The sequence below is a fragment of the Ranitomeya variabilis genome, chromosome 5 (genome assembly GCF_051348905.1).
Source record: "Ranitomeya variabilis isolate aRanVar5 chromosome 5, aRanVar5.hap1, whole genome shotgun sequence".
NCBI lineage: Eukaryota > Metazoa > Chordata > Amphibia > Anura > Dendrobatidae > Ranitomeya > Ranitomeya variabilis.
This window is the reverse complement of record NC_135236.1, coordinates 177936986-177943037: the sequence shown is the minus strand read 5'-3', so window position 1 is coordinate 177943037 and position 6052 is coordinate 177936986.

Genomic DNA, 6052 nt, shown 5'->3' with positions numbered 1-6052 from the left:
GGTGTGTGCATTTTTGTCTTATAGGTTTTTTTGATTGAAGGGGGAAGAACACTTTCCCTCTAACCACTTCATGTAGTGCCCTATTCACCTTCATATACATATTTAAGGAACTAGTCCAGTAAAAAAAAAAAAAAAATACTATACTTCCATTCCTGCACCTGTCTGACTTCCACAGTGTACGTCTTTTGTGGTAACACTGTAATTATCCTTCCCTTGATATTCTAGATAGGCTAATAGATATGTGTGCAGTCAGAAGGTTGAAATGTCTCACATTATAACTGTGTAATCATCAATATCTGTGATTATTGTTGCTATGTCCCAGATGGAAAACTTAAGATCACATGAACTGAGTAAAGACAAGTATGCTATGAAATTTCTAATAAAAAGGAACTACACAATGTAATAGTAGCTGAGTTGTATAAATTATGGTACAAGTTACAGATTGAATTACAAGAAAAAAAAATTCAGATTTTTAAGTAGCAGAGATCTGTTAAAAATGCCAAAAGGTGTTTCTCTCACAGGAGCAACAAAACATTGGCAAGATGAGAGACCAGCAAGGTACTAAGAACATCTGCAGAGGATCTGTAGATGTACCCTTACCCTGCACAAACCTTAATAAGGGTGGTCGCTATGATGGAAATATTTTCATAAGAGATAAGTCTGCGGAGCTTCACCTACCCACTGCAATGTTAAAAATAACCTGTACACTGATCACGTACTGATTGACTTGTCTCAGTGATTTTTGATCTGCGCCTTGGATCAAAAATACACTTCTGAGAGGTTTTTTTTTCTGCTGATAAACAGTTTGCAGCAAAATCCAGACATTTGAATGGCACTATAAACTAATGGGGTATGTGTGTTATCTGTGAAAACAGGAATACAGCACAGACAAAGAAATGGATGCAAAAATGATATATTATATGACTAATTATAAACTCACAAAGAACACACAGATCTCAAATGCGAAGGCATGTGATGCATTTACAGTGACTTGTGAAAGTATTCACCCCCTTTGGCTTTTCACCTATTTTCCTACATTACGACCTGCGATTAAATATTTTTATAATCCGATTTGTGTGCAATGGTGAAGTGAAGAAAAATATAGGCATAAATCAAATTTATGGGCCAAATAACTTAAAATTCCTGGTGGAAGCAATTACCTTCATAAGTCACATGCTTAGTGAAAGGACGTCCCCCTGTGTGTAATCTAAGTGTCCCATGGTCTGTCAGTGTATATACATACCTTTTCCGAAAATCCACAGCGGCAGCAACACCATTAAGCAAGAGGCATCGCTCACCAAACACCATGAAGACCAAGGAGATCTCCAAACAAGTCAGGGACAAAGTTATTGAGAAGTACAGGTTAGGGTTGGGTTTAGTGATGTGCGTAGCAAAACATCAAAAATGCCACAGGGGAGGGGCAGGGGGTTGGGGTGAATACTCTCACAAGCCACTGCAGATGCCTGATGGGTAATTTAAGGTCTGTAGGCTTAGAAAGTAAGCTCAAAGAGATGCTGCTCTGGTCTCCAGTTCTGTGTAGCGTATTCAAAGTCCGCTATTATTAAATTTATTTATTATAAGTGACAGGATTAATTTTGTTTTTGTAGATAGCACCAATCTATGTAGTATAGTGCAGTTTATGGAGCATGTTCATAAATTATAGCTTCAACTCAAAAATATTTCACAGATCCGTACATTCCTCAACCAAGAGTCTGCAAAAACCCTCATGCCCTCATCATCTCCCGCCTTGATTACTGCAACCTCCTGCTCTGTGCCGCCCCCCCCCCCCCATCACTCTTGCACCCCTCCAATCTATTCTAAACCCTGGTGCCCGACTAATCCACCTGTCCCCCCCCTCTCTCCCCTCTGTCAATCCCGGAACTGGCTCCCCAGTACCCAAAGACTTCAGAACCCTAACCATGGCATACAAAGCCATCCACAACCTTTTGCCACAACCATACATCTGTGACCTCGTCTCCCAGTACTTTCCTGCACGCAACCTCTGATCCTCACAAGATCTCCTTCTCTACTCCCCTCTTGTCTTCTCTTCCCACAATCGCATACAAGAGTTCTCTCACGAATCTCCCCTACTCTGGAACTTTCTACAACAACATATCAGACTTGCCTACCATCGAAACCTTCAAAAAGAACCTGAAGACTCACCTCTTCCGACAAGCCTACAACTTGCAGTAACCACTGATCGACCAAACCGCAGCACGACCAGCTCTATCCTCACCTACTGTATCCTCACCCATCCCTTGTAGATTGTGAGCCCTCGCGGGCAGGGTCCTCTCTCCTCCTGTACCAGTTGTGACTTGTATTGCTTAAGATTATTGTTCTTGTTTTTATTATGTATAACCCTCCTCACATGTAAAGCGCCATGGAATAAATAGTGCTATAATAATTACATTGTGACTTGAATAAAATGAGTGATCATCCACTTGGTCCAGTTGAGGTTCAATGTGGATTAATGTAGAGTTATTAATCTGGGCATTTTGTTTTAAGTGGAGTAAAACTAGGAGTCACTTGTAGAGAAGGATCTGTATATACAAAATAACAGCATGCAAAGTAAATCAGCTACTCTTAAGGCCAGCAGGGTGTGAGAAAGGGATGTACTACCAACTTCTCAAAGCGTAAATGCAACCCAATCTGGAATATGGAGATCAGTTCTGATCACCAGTTCGTAGAAAGGAGGTGCTCGAGCTAGAAAAGTTACAATGAAGAGCCACAAAATTGATATGGGTTATGGAGGATCTCAGATAATGAAGAACGATTGAAAAAAAATCACATTTATTTAGTATGAAGTAAAGACATCTAAGGGGGGTACATGATTAACTTGTATAAGTAAATAAATGGCCCATACAAAAAACATGGTCAGTAGCGGGTTCATGTAAAACCCTCTCAAAAGACAAAGAGCCCTCTGTCTGCAGAAAGAAAGGTTAAGCCTATAAAAGTGGCAAGGCTTCCATACCATGAGAACTATTAATCTATGGGATAGTCTACCTCAAGAGATTGTCTCAGTAGGAATCGTCGATGGTTTCAAAAAAAGGTGTAGATGCTTTAGTTAGAAAAACATAATGTTGATCAATACTCAGGATCAGGAAGAACTTGCTCTTTGGGCAGACTGGATGATGCATGACTTATGTACCTATACACCATTCTCTTGTTCCTTCCCTACCCCTTGGATGAACATAATGGAAATGTATATATTTTTAACGGGAGCCTGTCATGTAAAATAACGCCTTTAAGCTGTAGATAGTGTTCTGACACCGAGAGGGTGCCACACTGAAATTCCTGCTGCTGGGAGGAAATGAACTTTATTTCCCCCCTCTTCCTCCCCGACATACTCGCACTTTCAGTCACACGGGTGGCCCTGACATGGTTTCAGTCATCGCTCCGTGTATTGAGAGTGATGGCTGTAACCGAGCCACTGACTAACAGCAAGGTCAACATTAGAGCCTGCTATCAGTCAGTCCCAGGGATGCTGTTACAGCCACTGCTTTCTATGCATAGAATGATGACTAAAACTATGTAAAAAAAGCAAAATCCTACACTCCCAAAGCAAAATTGTCACACCCTCCTGAAAACCAAAGTGTGTAAAAATTATAAGCAACCGCATGTATGGCATTGCAGTAGCGAACACATCAAACTCTGGGCCGCAGGTGATTATATTTGCCCACGATGCCATTGCACTTTCAACTAAATCTGCATCCTGGATTCCAATAGATAGAATGATAGAAGAGGAAGCAGTCAGACGATCCCTCAGTCATCATTCTCCCTAGCATCTGACGTCACTATTTTGCGCCCTATGTACTGAGCATTGAAAAGCTTCCGAGTGATCGTTGCGGAGACCGCAGCTGCATGGACTAGAGAGAGGTATTTATTTTTAAATATGGGGCCCATTACACTGTATGGAGAACTATGTGGGGCCCATTATTCGGTATGGAGGACTATATGGGGCCATTATACTGTATGGAGGACTATCCACATCTTATTAATGGCTTGAAAAAAGCCCTGCGTGGCCAAAACATTACTTTTACTGCGCGGCCGCCCTGCTTGTGATTCCCAGCCCCGCAGTGACTTATGATTTATTCACATTGCGGGGCTGGGATTCACAGGCAGGGCGGCCGCGCAGTCAGCTGGGCTGCATATGAGGAAAGACGGCCAGCGCCCGGCAGGGGAAAAGAGCGCAGGCGCCAGCTATTTTCCAAAACAGCGGTGAGGAGGAGGCGGCGCCCGGCGCCAAGAAGATTTGAGTGACGTCTGTGTGGCGTCTGAAGCAGGGGGGAAAACGCCGGCCTCCTTGACTGAAGACCAGGTATTTCTGACAAATTAAAAAATTGATTATTTCTCTAGTTACAGCGCCCAGTACTAAAAGAGCCACCTTGTCAGAACAGAATGCAGCATTACTGCTGCACAAGGTGGCTCTTTTAGTTTGAAACGACTGGGGGGGGGGGGGTGACAGGTCCCCTTTAATAACGGGGCCCCAGTCAGTGCACAGGGGGCAGAGATAGCATATGGGGCCCCAGACATGGCACAGGGGCTCCAGACGTCGCACAGTATTGAGTGATATACTCAAGAATGGGGGGGCAGAGACAGCGAGGCAACACACGGGGGCAGAGAAAGGGAATGGGGCCCCAGGCAGCATACAGAGGCCTCTGGCAGTGCAGCGGGGCCCCAGACATCACACAGGGGCCCCAAATATCACCAGGGCCGCAGACATCGCACAGGATTGATATGCTCAAGAACGGGGCCCCAGACACTGCATAGGGGGTCCCAGCGCACTGTCTCTGCCCCCCTGTGCGCTGCCTCTGCCCCTCTGTGCACTGCCTGGGGCCCCTGTGTGCTGCCAGGAGCCCTGTATGCTGCCTGGAGCCACTGTGCACTGCCTGGCATCCTGTGTGCTGCCTGGAGCCCCATTCGCTGTCGCTGACCCCCATGTGCTGCCTGGGGCCCCCGTGTGCGCTGCCTGGGGCCCCTGTGTGCTGCCTGGGGCCCATGTGCACTGCCTGGGGCCCTGTGCACTGCCTGGTGCCCACATGTGCTGCCTGGAACCCCGTTCGCTGTTTGCCCCCCCATGTGCTGCCTGGGGTCCTGTGCGCTGCCTGGGGCCACTGTGCAATGCCTGGCACCCTGTGTGCTGCCTGGAGCCCCATTCGCTGTCGCTGACCCCCATGTGCTGCCTGGGGCCCCCGTGTGCGCTGCCTGGGGCCCCTGTGTGCTGCCTGGGGCCCATGTGCACTGCCTGGGGCCCTGTGCACTGCCTGGTGCCCACATGTGCTGCCTGGAACCCCGTTCGCCGTTTGCCCCCCCATGTGCTGCCTGGGGTCCTGTGCGCTGCCTGGGGCCACTGTGCAATGCCTGGCACCCTGTGCGCTGCCTGGGGCCCCTGTGTGCTGCCTGGGACCCCGTTCGCTGTCTCTGCCCCCCGTGTTCTGCCTTGGGCCCCGTGTGCAGCCTGGGACCCCGTTCGCCGTCTCTGCTCCCCATGTGCTACCTAGGGCCCTGTGTTCTGCCTGGGACGTCGTGTGCTGCCTGGGGCCCCCGTTATTGAGTATATCAGAGGTGTCAAACTGCATTCCTCGAGGGCCGCAAACAGGTCATGTTTTCAGGATTTCCTTGTATTGCACAGGTGATAATTTAATCACCTGCACAGAATGATTCCAGCACCTTGTGGAATGCTAAGGAAATCCTGAAAACACTCATGGTTTGAGGCCCTCGAGGAATGCAGTTTGACACCTCTGGAGTATATCACTCAATGGTTCTCAAAAGCCTGAAAAATCTGATCTACAGCAGCTGGGGTATATTCTGACCCGGAGGGGTATAATCTGGCCTAGTCCAATTGATACCCCGGGTTTATTCTGGGCGGGGGGTTAATCTGGCCTGTTACGTGGGCCTCAATCCAAAAAAAAAGTGCATATTGTGAGTTTGTAAAGAGAGTCGCTGCCATTTTTTTTTTCTTTAGAACAGCCCAATCTTCATATTTGTTATTTTCTGTATAGTAGTTAAAAATTATATACATTTCTTTTCATATTTTGAATTAGAAAACAGT